Raw genomic sequence first — 15,637 nt, 5'->3', positions numbered from 1 at the left:
GGAGAATCGCTTGAATCTGGAAGACAGAGGTTGCAGTGAGCTGAGATTGCTCCACTGCACTCCAGCCTGGGCCACAGAGCGAGATTCCGTCTCAAAAAAAAAAAAAAAAAAAAAAAAGTCAAAAAACAACAGATGCCAGTGAGGCTGCGGAGAAAAGGGAATGCTTATACACTATTGGTGGGAATGTAAATTAGTTCAGCCACTGTGGAAAGCAGCTTGGAGATTTGGAAAAGAACCTAAAACAGAACTGTCATTTGACCCAGCAATCCCCTTACTGGGTATGTACCTAAACGAAAATAAATCATTCTACCAAAAAGACATATGCATTTGTATGTTCATCACCACACTATTCACAGTAGCAAAGACATGGAAACAACTCCGGTGCCCATCAATGGTGGATTGTATAAAGAAAATGTGGTACATATACACTATGGAATACTACACAGCCATAAAAAAGAATGACATCTTGTCCTTTGCAGCAACATGGATGCAGCTGAGGGCCATAATTCTAAGTGAATTAACACAGGAACAGAAGACCAAATGCCACATGTTCTCACTTACAAGTGGGAACTAAACATTGAGCACATGTGCACATAAACATGGGAAGAGTAGACACTGTGAACTACTAAAGTGGGGAGGATGGGAGAGGGTATCGGTTGAAAAACTACCTATTGGGTACTACACTCATTACCTAGGTAGAGTATACCCATGTGCCAAACCTGCACAGGTACCTCCTGTATCTAAAATAAAGAAATATTTTAAAAATAAAACTCAATAAAAACATCAACAATTTTTTTTAAAAAAAAGTATATGGGGGCTGGGCACAGTGGCTCACACCTGTAATCCCAGCACTTTGGGAGGCCGAGGCAAGAGGATTGCTTGAGCCCAGGAGTTTGAGACCAGCCAGGGAAATATAGGGAGAACCCATCTCTACAACAATTTTAAGATTACCAGATGTGGTGGCCTGTGCCCGTGGTCCCAACTACTCGGAAGGCTGAGGTGGGAGGATTGCTTAAGTCCAGGAGGCAGAGGTTACAGTGAGCCAAGATCATACCACTGCTCTCCAGGCTGGGTGATAGAGCGAGACTCTGTCTCAACAACAAAAGAAGTATATGGGGACAGCCAAAATTGAATGGAGCAAGGAGGAGGTATGTTCAATGGTGATCTCATCAAATCCTACTGAAGGAAGGTATATCCAGTAATAATTAAAGGAGAATTCTAAATATGAGTAAAAGAAAAAATTACTCAAAATTTCCAATACTATGCTCAGAGCATTTCTTTAATTTTGACTTTTGGAATCATGTTAGCGTTTTATATATTTAAAACAAAATCAATTGAGCAAAGATAGGGGAATGGGAACTAAAAGACAAACAGAAACAAATGAGCCTAACTGTGTTTCACATGAATACTAGACACAATGAAAGGGGAAAAAAGAAAACTAATCCAAGTAACTTTTGGACACAGTTCTTTAATTACAGTCACCCTCCATATTTGTAAGTTCCACATCCTTGGATTCAACCAATGAAAATACTTGAAAAATATATATATATATAACAATACAAATCATTAAAAAGCAATATAGTGTAACAACTACTTATATAGCATTCACATTGTATTGGATATTATAAGTAATCTAGAGATGATTTAAAGTATATGGAAGGGTGTCATAGGTTATATGCAAATACTATGCCATTTTATATAAGGGACTTGAGCATTCCTGGATTTTGGTACCCTTTGGGGTCCTGGAACCAATCCCCCACAGATACCATGGGACAATTGTATATATCATCAGTCTAAAAAACAACAACAACAAAAAGAAATGGAACCAAATCTTGGAATCTACTTTGTAGGTTTGTTTTTCCACAGTGGAATGGGCGTAGCAATTCCTTAAACTATTTATGTATATCGTAATCTTGAGCAAATTAATACTGTTGTTTGAAAACCAGGATTCTCACTGTGAGAGAGAGTCAGAATGAGAGAAGACAAGAAACTCTGGGATCTTGGATTGGTACTAGAGGTAGCAGAATGAAGTCATAATTTTACATGAACCCATATGAAATTACTGTTCTTTCCAACTTTGTTCACTGAGAAGGCCTAGAAGCAAGAATGTTTCAGTACCAATAAGCCCCCTAGTATCAGAACTTGGTTTCTAAATCTGATTCCCCATTAAAAGCAACCAAAACTCCTTGAAGAAATGGCTGATTCCAGGAAAAGGGAGAGTATAAGTTGATCCTGTGCAGAAAGTGAGGAAGGACTCAAAGAATGATAAGTCCATGTAAAAAGAAACCACTTGAAGAGAATCCATTGTGAAATCTAGGACAAGCTGAGCATCGAAACAAATAATGATAGTAGTGAATTACAATCCACTGAACAAAATAGCAAACCATAGGTCCATGCTGATACCAACTGAATAAGAAAGAAGGAAAACTGTTTGCTTACGATAGAATGCCAATTGCTAAACATAGAAGAGATGATAGTTAGAAAAATCACCATTCTGCAATCATCATTGTAGTAACAAATCCAGGCAAGAATCATCAATATATGTTAAAACTAGGGAGTAAATATTTGAAATGGAAGAGGTTATCTACATAGTCTCTGAGTATCTCCCCACAGATTACTTAATAACTGTAAAGGGAGAAATTATAATTATATACCAAAGGAACCTGGAAGACATCACCTTAACCAAATAATCAAAATCAACATCACCAATAATAAGCCAGACAGATACCATGTGTTTCCTGATGCAATGCACTGAGAGGGACACAACATCACTTTTATGGTATTCCAGAGGGGACAGGTAACCTACGCTAATCATGAGGAAAGACGAGACAAACCCAATTGAAGGGCATTCTGCAAGACAACTAGCTTGTACTCTTCCAAAATGTCAATTCATGAGAGATAAAGGCTGGAGAAATGTTCTAGATTGAAGGAGACTAAAGAGACTACATAACTAAATGAACATGTGATCAGTTTGATTCTGGATTGGCTCTTGAGATAAGTAAAAATTCCTCTAAAGAACATCATGGGACAGTTGGCAGATTTTGTATATGGAATGCAAATTATGTAATAATGTATACATGTTAACTTCTGTGAATTTGATAACTATATGGTGATTATGTAAGAGAAAGTTAGACCCTGAGATACTTAGGGATAAAGAGAAAAGTGCACAATATCTGCAACTCATCAAAGAATCATAAAGTGTTAGAGGTTGAAGAGTCCCTAGGGAGTCAGTAGGCCAAACCCTACTTTCTTGAAATGATGTAACCAAAACCCTGAGAAATTGAATTACCTGCCTAAGACCACACATCCAGCCAGGAGTTGAGCCCAAGACTCTCTGGCCAGGTGTTTACAGTGAGTGCACGATATTGGTTGTTGTTGTTCATCATGGGTCAATACTCAGACAAATACATTGTTATCCATTAACTACAAGCCAATATACACCCCCGTGGCTTTGACCCAGCTTCTGCTAATGCAAAGGTCCCTGACCTCTGATGGGCTTACATCAGAGGACAATGACCCTGGGAACTGATTTATTTTCACCCTTCTCAGTGCTGACCATGGCCTCGAGGTGGGTGCTCTCAGGAGAGCCCTCTGCTGTGTGCTGCAGTGGAAAGGGCTGGAGCTTATAGTTGGGTAGATCCGCTAGATGAGATCTGTTACTAGCCGTGTGACTTCAGGCACAACTACCATTTATTTTCTCTGGCACTCAGTTTTCTCATCAGTAAAAACGGAGACAACATGCATATTTATGGGACTAAATGAGATCATGTATGTGATATATGCCCACCCAACAGTAAGTCTTCGTAATTGGTCGTTGTTTTCTTCTTTCTTTTGGTCCAAAAGTATTTATGACTATGAAGGGAGCTGGGTGGAGGGCTTAGAGAACTCAATACAAGTTATTTAAACTTTTTTTCTCATTAGAAGAATATTACCAAAGTGATATGCACCTTACAGAAAATTAAAAAGCAAATAAAAAGACAAAAATATTTGACCATACTGTTAATAGTTGGTGGATGTCCTTCCAGACTTTCCTGTATGCATATATCACATGCATTTTTATACAAAAATACTGTAGTAGTATACTTACTATATAGTAACTTGCTTTTAAAATCCAACAATAGATCCTGAGCATCTTGACATATAAAATAACCCACTTCTGCAATTTAATTTTTAATTATTGCACAATAGTCTGTTGACAGGTGAGTCAGTTCTTCAAGCCAACTGTCTTTGATAGACAGGTAGATTGTTTCCAATTCTCTGCTATTATAAACAATGTTGCAATTAACATTCTTGTGAGTAGATCTTTGTTCATATCCTTAATAATTTGCTTAGTACAAATGCCTCAAATGGAATCACTGGGTCAAGGGCAATAATTAATGTTAAAGCTTCTGATATAATTTGCCATATTAGGCCTGGTACAATGGTTCGTGCCAGTGCTTTGGGAGCCCAAGGTGGGTGGGTCACTTGAGGCCAGGAGTTTAAGACCAGCCTGGGCACCACAGCAATACCTCATTTCTATAAAAAATGTTTTAAAAATTAGCTGAGCTTGACGGCATGTATCTATGGTCCCAGCTACTCAGAGGCTGAGGTGGTAGGATCACTTGAGCCCAGGAGTTTGAGCACTTAGTGAGCTATCATTGTGCCACTGCACTCCAGCCTGGGTGACAGGGCAAGACCGTGTCTCAAAAAAAAATTAATTAATAATTACAATAATTTGCCATATTGCTCTCCAGAAATATTATAACAATAGCCTTCACACCAGCAGTGGATAAAGCATTAGGAAATGATCTTCATTTGAATGTTCCAAGCACAGTAAACAAAAACTTATCTTGAAAGAGTAGAGAGGCCAGGAGAGGTGGCTTACGCCTGTAATCGCAGCACTTTGGGAGGCCAAGGTGGGCGGATCATGAGGTCAGGAGTTTGAGACTAGTCTGGCCAATATGGTGAAACCACGTCCCTACTAAAAATACAAAAATTAGCCGTGTGTGGTGGCGCGTGCCTGTAGTCCCAGCTACTTTGTAGGCTGAGGCAGGAGAATAGCTCGAACCTGCGAGGCGGAGATTGCAGTGAACCAAGATCATGCCACTGCCCTCCAGCCTGGGCAACAGAGTGAGAGTCCATCTCAAAAATAACATAAAATAAAATAAAATAAATAAAAAAAAGGCAGAGAGAGGCTGTGAAGCTTGACTTTCTGGGCTCCTCCATGGACTGGTGGATCAAGAGTTTAGGGGGTAAGAAGAAAGTTCCTTCATTCAAGTAATGTCGTAAGTTCTTCTCCAGTGAGTGAAGTAACTGCTCTGTGATAGGCACTATGCTAGATGTTGGGGATAAAAAATTAAAAAGCTAGCTGGCACAGTGGCTCATGCTTGTAATCCCAGCACTTTGTGGGGCTGAGTTGGGAGGATTGTTTTAACCCAGGAGTTCCAGGTTAGCCTGGGCAAAATAACAAGACCCCATCTCTTAAAAAAAATTTGAAAACTAGCCAGGCATGATGGCATGCACCTGTAGACCCAGCTACTCGGGAGGCTGAGGAAGGAGTATCACTTGAGCACAGGATGTCAAAGCTGCAGTGGGCCCTGATTGTGCCACTGCACTCCAGCCTGGTGACAGAGCGAGACCTTGTCTCAAAAAGATAATAAATAAATAAATGAATAAATAAGTGCCTAGTTTTCAATCCTCTGCATTGTAACAATTGAAGAATCCTTTGCTCGAGTGTAAGATAACAGACACGACAGGGCTGCCAAGGACCGGTCAGTGACAACAGGGAGGACAGCCTCCCTGATGAGAACATGGCAACACTCTTTGAAATGAAATCTCGCATGATATTTGAGATATCTGGCTTGTAATGTAAAATTTGTGACAATTCTTGCCTTCTATATGTTTTAGCAGGTTACAACATAATTGTTCAAGTGTTCTTTTTTCTGGAGTTAAGATAGTTAATTTTGAGTAAACCAGGCCCCAAATATTATGGGTAAATTTTTTTCTACTGTAATTCTTTATAGCTTGAGATTATGTGTGTGTGCACGTGTGTGTGTGTGTGTGTGAGAGAGAGAGAGAACTAGAAAGTGGAAGGGAAGAGGTGAGAAGAGGCATGGCAAGGGAATGACAAGATTAAGCTTGGAATAGTAGTGAGGCAAAAGCCTGAGAGTCTTCTGTGCTGTAATGATTTGCATAGCATACTAAAAGTACTGGGGAATCACTGAAGGTTTTAAGAACTAGATTCTCAGAAAGATCATTCCAGGTAGCAGCTATGAAAGGCCCCAGCTTCTGCAGGATACCCTTATCACCAAGGCCATAGGCAACAAAAACAGATGTGGGTAACGGTCCGTCCTTGTAGGGTCTCAGCTCATGCTTGTGGGTTCCAATCTGCTGTCAATTCCCCCTACGTCATATCCATCTTCTCTTTCTGAACACCTGCCCTGCGGACTTCAGGCTCCAGCATCAGATACAGAGACAGGCTTACAGGGACTGTTTATCCAGCCCCCACAATTGCATAAGCCAGTTCCCTATAATACCTCCCTGGTTATGCTAAACCTGGTTGAACCCTGAGTGGTACAGTTGTGAATGAGAAAATCCTGTCAGAGGAGACACTGCTGAAAAGATGGAAGTGACAGTGGGAACAGAGAGGAAGGACTGGATCGGAGATATAATGAGGATGTAGGAAATCAAGACCTGGTGACTCATAAAATATGGCAGCAAGAAAGGGTGAGGGATCAAGAATGACTCCAGAGTTTTCAGGTTATTTGACCGACTCAAAGAGTTGAGCTACCATTACAGGAATAGAGCAGATTTGGAAGGGGGAGGGGATGGGGACCTGAGTTTGAGGCTGTTAAATTTGAAGAATCTGAGCGATCTCTAAGTGGAGACTCATAATATGTGTTGGGTATACGGACTCAAGGTTCAAAGGGGATGAGCAAGATCATCATTAGCCAGAGGTGGAGGCTAAAATCTTGGGAGAGGGTGAGCTCATTCTGGGAGGGCAGGTAAGGCAATGAGATGAGAATGAGGTGGAGCTCTGAGAAAACTAATATTTAAGGAGGAAGCAGAGGAAGATGAGCTAAAAGAAAAAGAGTCTGAGATTGAAAGGCTGCAGAGAAGAAAGACAGGCTCCATAGACCAGGAAGGATTGCATTCAAAAAGGAAAGGCGTGGTCAGAGGGTCAGATGCCATGGAAAGCTTGAATAAAAAAGGGCTAAACATGTATCCATTTGATCCAGAAGTTCCCCCGTGATCTTTGTTGGTAGCAGTTTCAGAGGAGTGGTGGGGATAGAAGCCAGATTACTGTGAAAAAAAAAAATGAATAGGAGTTCAGGAAGTGGAGACAAGCAAGTATAGACCATTGTTCATAAAAGCTTGTTTATAAATAGAAGAAAAACAAACATTAAAGAGAAGAATACAAGGTTGAGGAAAGACCTTTAAAAAAATAAATAGAAGGCCAGGAGCAGTGGCTCACGCCTGTAATCCCAGCAGTCTGAGAGGCCAAGGCAGGCAGATCATTTGAGGTCAGGAGTTGAAGACCAGCCTGGCCAACATGGCTAAACCCCATCTCTACTAAAAATACAAAGAACCCCACAAAAATTAGCTAGGTGTGCTGGTGCACACCTGTAATCCAAGCTACTTGGGAGGCTGAGACAGGAGAATCGCTTGAACCCAGGAGACAGAGGTTGCAGTGAGCTGAGATGGCACCACTGCACTCCAGCCTGGGCGACAGAGTGAGACTCTGTCTCAAAATAAAAAATAAGCTGGGTGTGGTGGTTCACGCCTGTAATCCTAGCATTTTGGGAGGCTGAGGTGGGTGGATTCGCTGAGCTCAGGAGTTGGAGACCAGCCTGGGCAACATGGTGAAACCCCATTTCTACGAAAATACAAAAAACTAGCTGGGCGTGGTGGTGCATGCCTGTAATTCCAGCTACTAGGGAGGCTAAGGCAGGAGAATTGCTTGAACCAGGGAGGTAGAGGCTGCAGTGAGCCGAGATCACACCATTGCACTCCAGCCTGGGCAACAGAGCGAGACTCTCAAAAAATAAAATAAAATAAATAAAATATATTTTTTTGAGATGGAGTCTAGACAGAATAAACTGAAGTTACAAGAGTGGATAAGATTACCAATGGGAGCATATAAAGTGAGAAAAATAAAGGTGAAAATCTCAGGAACCCTAATATTTTAGAGGCAACTGGAAGAGATGGAGGCAGAAAGAGTTCCAAGTAGGAGGTAGGCAATAACATCAAACATTGGAGAGAGACCAAATAGCATAAGAAGGAAAAACAAATTACTGGGTCAAAGGTTTTGACAATAAGAAGGTCAACAATGACCTTTGCCAGAATAATCTTACTACACTGGTGTGAATATGAACCAAAGTATAATGGATTGAGATGTGATGAAGAGATAATAAGTTATCTCTTAATAACTGAGACAGTTATACGTTGGTACTTTTGGGGGAGAGAAATGATAAGGCCAAGTGATAGCAAAGGTTCAGTGAGATGGGCACACTCAGGTTTTGGAAGTATAGATCGGCAAAATCTGTTTGTAGAGCACTTTGACAATACATGTCAAGAGTCGTAAGATATTCATATTATTTTGGAATATTAGTTATATTTCTGAGACTCTACCTTTGAAAGTATTCACACATATAGGAAAGCTTTTATGCATAATAATATTTATTGATATGCCATTTACAAGCATGAAAAAGTGTCCATCTAAATGTCCAACAACAGGAGAATGGTTAAGTAAACTTCCATTTAGGTAACAGTGAAAAGGGGGCTTAACACGACTAACTCCATTTTTCTCCCAATCTCCCTGCAACTCCATCCAAAATGATATCTTTTAGGTTAACTGCTTTTGCTTATCTCTGCACACAGGCCAACCTAACTGTGGGAGGCATTTAGTTTGCAGTTTAACTTTTTTTTTTTTTTCTTTTTTGAGACTGAATTTCGCTCTTGTCGCCCTGGCTGGAGTACAATGGCATGATCTCGGTTCACTGCAACCTCCGCCTCCTGGGTTCAAGCGATTCTCCTGCCTCAGCCTCCTAAGTAGCTGGGATTACAGGCACCTACCACCACCCCCGGCTAATTTTTGTGTTTTCAGTAGAGACGGGGTTTCACCATGTTGGCCAGGCTGGTCTCGAACTCCTGGCCTCAGGTGACCCACCTGCCTTGACTTCCCAAAGTGCTGGGATTACAGGCATGAACCACCACACCCAGCCTACAGTTTAACTTTAAAGCAAGGATGATAATAGTCTCTTCCCAAAACTAACTCCCAAGGAGAAAAGAAGGGGGTACACACAAGTAACAATGTCATGTTAAAGATTTATAAGAGCATTGTGACCTGGCCAAGGACAAAGAAGTTTCACCTCCTCAGACCCTTGCTGCCACCCAGGTGCCTGTCATTGGTTATTTCTTTACCTCCACCGCCTCCCTATTCTCCCTTACCCTAACATAAAAGGAGCCTGAAATGCATATTAACTTAAGATGGCTTTTTAGGACATGAGTCTGCCCATCTTCTCAGTTTGCTGAGAAGACTAAAGAAAGAATAAATATTGCTGTAAGAATAAAGTTGCTTTCCTTGCCCCAGTGCCTTGTCTCTTGACTTACTGGCTGTTGTGCAGCAAGTGGTACCAGCTTGAATTTGGCTACCTTTGATGAATACCAATTAGCCATCACAAATGATGTTTATGATGTTTAGTGACATAGAAAATGTTTATGTGATAATGTTAACTTGCAAAGCAGGACAGCAATGGAAACTACACTGCCATGACACAGCGCTGTGTTTTATAAAGCACCCCTGCACAGTGGTGCAGGTGGGAGGCAGAAGGAAGGTAACGCAATACAGGAAAATGTTAATGGTGTTTGTATTTGAGATATGGGATTGTGGGAGGCATTTGTTTTCATTCCTTCAACTTCTCAGCGTTTTCCATAATTTTTTTAGTAAACATGTCACATTTAGAAATTTTTAGAAATCAATTTTTTTGGCTTTTGTTTTTTATTTTATTTTATTTTTTAGAAATACAGATTTATTTTTTTTTTTATCCCTCCCCCCTCCCCCCACCCCACAACAGTCCCCGGTGTGTGATGTTCCCCTTCCTGTGTCCATGTGTTCTCATTGTTCAATTCCCACCTATGAGTGAGAACATGCGGTGTTTGGTTTTTTGTCCTTGCGATAGTTTGCTGAGAATGGTGGTTTCCAGCTTCATCCATGTCCCTACAAAGGACATGAACTCATCATTTTTTATGGCTGCATAGTATTCCATGGTGTATATGTTGGGTATATACCCAAAGGATTATAAATCATGCTGCTATAAAGACACATGCACACGTATGTTTATTGCGGCACTATTCACAATAGCAAAGACTTGGAACCAACCCAAATGTCCAACAATGATAGACTGGATTAAGAAAATGTGGCACATGTACACCATGGAATAAATGTTTTTTAAAAGGAGGCTTGGTAGTAAAACAAAGGGGGAAATAGGGAAATGGCTTGAGAGGAACGTAGAATCAGAGGAGAGTGATCATTTAGCATGGGTGTCATCTGAGAGTGTGGTCAGTGGGAAGGGTGACGCTGGTGTAGGTGGAAGGGATGCTGGGAAGGGTGAAGTGGTCAGGGAAGGTGAGGGTGGGAGGAGTAGCCAACGTAACAGAGGAGAAAGATACTTCCTCTGAGCCATAGAGGAGGTGAGAGTGGGTGACTTCAGAGATGTATTGGAGGGAATTTTTACCTAATAGCTTTTATTTTCTTTGGAAGCTGGGAGACTCAACTGTTGAGGGTTGAGATGTGGAGGTGTGATTAGGATTTGAGAGGGGAAAATATGTAGCTGAGTCATTGTGGGGAGTGGGAAATGAAGCCATGAAGAGACAAGAATAATGGTGGGGCTCTGAGGGGATCGCGCCTGAGGATGGAGCACAACCTTTGTCAGGGCATCAAGAGCCACGCTCCGGAGAGCCCTTCAGTGAGAACCGCAGGATGGGAACAGGAACAGAGAGAAAGTCCAGCTGGAGTTGGGCCCTGATAAGGCATGTGGTCTGGAGGACAGAAGGTTAAGATCCACAGAGGGTGCTTACATGAATATCTTTGAAATGACCAATGTGGGGTTGGGTCCAGAAGACAAGGAAGTGAAGCCAGGAAGTGTCTGACACCTTGAACCATACATAGGACAGAGGGATTGATGCTCTCAGTGAAGCTGATCAAGAGTGAATCAAAGGTGAACAAAAGGTGGCTGAGGGCAGAATGAGGGGGACACAAGGTCTGCCATCCAGGAAGAGGACCACTTATCCATGAGGGTGTGACTGAGGGAACCAGGGGGTGGCAGAAACGCTGTGGAGGTAGAGAAGGCAAGATGGAAAGAGATGCAGATGTTGGATGGGTGGGCCATCAGCAGGGTCGTTGAAGGTGGCTGGGGCAGGGGAGGAGAGAGTTAAAATGGACCAGACAAGCTGCCACATGTATATCAAAAAACGCAAAACAGATCAGAAAGACCTCTGTACCATAAAATAGGTCCAGAAAAAGCTGACATTTTCCTAGTTGGGGCTCAGGGGAAGACTTCTGAAAAAAAGGATATTTGAGGTGGGTGCAGAAGTAGCATTTAGACTTAAGGTGTTGGGAAATGGGGCAAGAGGCAGTACACACAGGGAGTAATATGCGGTCACAGAGGGACAGGAAATCCCAGGTTTGTTGGAGTAAGATCTAGTAGCTGATCTTACCTGGGTAGAGCATAGTATTTAAAGGAAATAGGATGGAGAAGGAGAGGGAACAGATTTTGTAAAGCCTTGTTGAGTCCTTCCTCCAGGCAGTGTACCAAGAGGTAGTGAAGTGAAAAAGAAAGTCAGGAGTAGGTGCTATGGAGAGTGCAGTGGAGGATGAGATGGAGATGATAAAAACATTATTGCCCAATCCAGTTATAGCCATGGCTTGTCTCAGTGGAGACCCAAGGAAACATAGCCATATGTGGGCTATGGATGAGATGGGATTCCAGAACGGGGCTGGCAGCTATCCAGTTCGGAAAAGTCCTCCCATCCTCCAGAGATTGCCATTGCTTCCTGTATTGAGGGCCTGAGAGTTCATTCATCCCATGGCCTGGTCTTGACCTGAATCATCAAACTATGATCAAGGCAGGCTGCTGCCTACTCATTCCGGACCCTAGCTCCTGAAAGCTTGATAAGCCTCAAACAGAACTCTTTTTGTTGTCTGTCCTTTCTCAGCAGTATCATCTCTTTTCGCTTTCTGCTTCCTCTTCCTCGACTTGCTGTACCATCAGGTATGCCTCCTTTGCCCAAATCCTTCCACCGTGCCTTCTGAAATTTCCATTCCATAGTGGATAAAGGACTACCTGCCCTACTAATTGAGTCATTTTCTGTGCTCAACTTGAGTCTCACTTTTGCTCAAGCACAACTTCTCCATAACAACTCTGGAATGGATGCTTATTTTTAGTAACATTGGTATCCTCCCCATTTTCCAATGTTACTTCCAGGATATTAGTCCTCTGTGCTCACATAAAACCCTTTTTCTCGGCCGGGTGTTGTGGCTCACACCAGTAATCCTAGCACTTTGGGAGGCCGAGGTGGGCAGATCACTTGAGGTCAGGAGTTTGAGACCAGCCCGACCAACATGGAGAAACCTGTCTCTACTAAAAATACAAAATTAGCTGGGCATGGTGGCGCATGCCTGTAATCCCAGCTACTTGGGAGGCTGAGGCAGGAGAATCGCTTGAACCCGGGAGGCAGAGGTTGCAGTGAGCCGAGATCGCACCATTGCACTCCAGCTTGGGCAGCAAGAGCGAAAAAAACAAAAACAAAAACAAAACAAAAGAACGCTTTTTCTTTGAGGACCATGCCACTAGCTTGCAGACACTTTCCTCTTCCTGTTCCTGCCATCTTCTGACCTGCTGGCCTCTCTGTGTTGCTAACATCTTTGTCTCCTGGCTTATACTCCTGCCCTCCACCTTCACCTTGTCGTTATTCACATGGATTCATCTTCTGTACAGACAACACCCTTACTTCTTTCTCGCTTGACCAGCTTCATACCAGAGACCAGCATCTAACTCCATGTGAAACTGATCTACTCTTTGACTGCCATTTTCCCCCCCAACTCGATTTCTCCTTATTTCCACTGTTCTAGGCCACCCTGGCAAACTATAGCCAAAGGCCAAATTCAGCTCACTGCTAATTTTGTAATAAAAGTTTTATTGGAATACAGCCATGTCTATTCATTTATATATTGGCTATAGTTGCTTTCTTCCTAAAATAGCAGAGTTGCATTGAAATAGAGACCACATGGTCCATAACACCAAAGATATTTACTATCTGGTCCTTCACTAAAACGTTTTCTAACCCCTATACTAGACAAACAAAATAAAAATATCTTTCTACGAAAGTAAAACTTGAGCATTATAGAAAGTTTAGGAAATAAGACAAAGCATTAATACAACAAAGAAAAGCAGCTCCCCATTATTCCACAATTCAGATATAACCACTGTTAGTATTTTAGTTTTTCTTCCTGTTACTTGGTAATTTTTTATGTCTGTATGTATATATTAATATGTCTACATATATAAATTAATTTTAGAAATTCAGGATTATACCACTTTATAACCCACTTTTTTCATTTCAAAATATATTATCAATGTTTTTCTATATGAATTGTTACTTTTTAATAACATTTAATTGTTACTTTTTTATAAACATGATTTTAAATTTCTGCAAAGTAGTCAATGGAGTGAAGATAACATCATTTCACTAGCCAGCCTACTAGTACAGAAATTTTTTTTTTTTTTTTTTTTTGAGATGGAGTTTTGCTCTTGTTGCCCAGGTTGGAGTGCAATGGCACGATCTCAGCTCACCACAACCACCATGGCCGGCTAACTTTGTATTTTTAGTAGAGACGGTGTTTCACCATGTTGATCAAGCCGGTCTCCAACTCCTAACCTCAGGTGATCCACCTGCCTTGGCCTCCCAAAGCGCTAGGATTATAGGCATGAGCCACTGCGCCTGGACAATTTTTGTATTATCTTAACATCCACCAAATATTCTTAATTGGTAGTAGTGACACAAGTATGGAAAAATGCACCTGAAATCCAATAACTTTGAAACATGTGTTAGACATGATTAAAATCCACTAAGAAGGCAAAGAAATGAGACATATGTAATGCTATTAATTTAGGAGAGAACACTCTGTAAAATAATAATGTTAAGAAAGTACAGAGCAGCATTAATACAAAAAAATGTGCTATAAGGGTGGTAGATTTAACAGCTCTATAACTCATTCTCTCTATTATTATTGGGAATAAGTAATTTTAAAATAATGCACATTTTGAATAATGCTGTCTCCAGGTATGCATCATTTAGAGGAAACAAGTCACATAGGAAACTGTTTTAGGTAATTCTAGTGAGGAAATCCTGAAGATATTTGGAAATGCAATGTTAGAATTCAAGAAAGAGGTCCAATCTGGGGCTATTAAGTTGCAGTTATCTGGGTAACAATGATAGTTTAAATCATGAGAGAGGATAAACTTGCCAAGCAGAGTACATATTTAAGAGAAGGTCAACAACATAATCTTCTGAGGCCACCAAATTCAGAGGATGAGGAGCAGCAGCAGAAAGGGAGGGCACTTACTGAGAACCTAGAATGTGTCAAGAAGGTATCATACATAAATTTGTAGCGTCTCATTTAATCCTCCCAACACCACCAGTACATCAGCTGTTATCTATGTCTGGTTGTATAATGTGGGCAGTAAGAAGCGAAAGGTGAAGCAGCTTGGCTCAGGTTTTGCAGGTCTACGTGACTTCACTGCTTCTTTGAGAGACATGAGATCAAGGCACGCATTAGCCAGACATAGAAAAATAGACATAGAAAAATCATCTGCACGAATTTTAAGTTGGAGAGGAGGGAAACTGAGGTAATGCAAATGAAACAAACTAGAATTCACTGCCTCAGTAAATGCCCCCACAGACACACACACATCTATCCAGTTCACAAAGCCACAAATCCAGGAATCATCATCCGTCACGTCTTTCTCACTCCCACATCAAATTCATCAGCAGGTCTTGGGAGTTCTACCTCCAAATTATATCCTCTTTTTATCATGTCCACTGCCCACCACCTTAGACCAACTCATGTTAATCTTTTCTCTAGAAAGCTCTAGTGACTTTCTATCCTGTGGCTACTCTTGCCCAGCTACAGCCCACTCTCCACTCTCCCTACAGCAACAACACCAGTAAACTCTTGACAACCAGGATGCCCCTAGAGCAACTGCATCTGCCAGTGGTCACCATGACCTCAGAGTCAGTCGTCCTTACTGCTCTTTCTACAGCATTTAGCACAGCTGCCCATACCTTCTTCTCTGGCTTCCGTGACACCTAGTGGTTTTCTTACCTTTCTGGCCTTTCCTTTTGGTTACTGGAATATTGGCGAAACCTCTAGGCACAAGTGATAAGGTGAGTGTCAACACTTGATTCATTCTTCTTGGTTTAAAGTGAAGTCACTCAACTGGGTGTCAGTCCTGCCCTCTAAAATTCCATCTGAAAGGGCCCATCACTGAGGTAGATCGGAAAAACTTAATGCTGATGGACAAAAATTGAAATTGCCCAGGGACCATGCTAAAATGGGGAGGGTTTATTCACATATGCTATCTGAGCACTTGGACGG

General features: G+C 41.6%; 1 long non-coding RNA gene across 2 annotated transcripts in view; it reads left to right on the top strand.

Annotated features, from left to right (window-relative positions):
• The window catches only part of LOC129532497 (uncharacterized), a 115,231-nt gene that overhangs the window by 82,883 nt on the left and 16,711 nt on the right, over positions 1–15,637 (top strand). The window lies entirely within an intron of this gene.

Source organism: Gorilla gorilla, chromosome 2 (genome assembly GCF_029281585.2).
Source record: "Gorilla gorilla gorilla isolate KB3781 chromosome 2, NHGRI_mGorGor1-v2.1_pri, whole genome shotgun sequence".
Taxonomy (NCBI): domain Eukaryota; kingdom Metazoa; phylum Chordata; class Mammalia; order Primates; family Hominidae; genus Gorilla; species Gorilla gorilla.
This window is presented reverse-complemented; position numbering and strand designations above follow the sequence as displayed.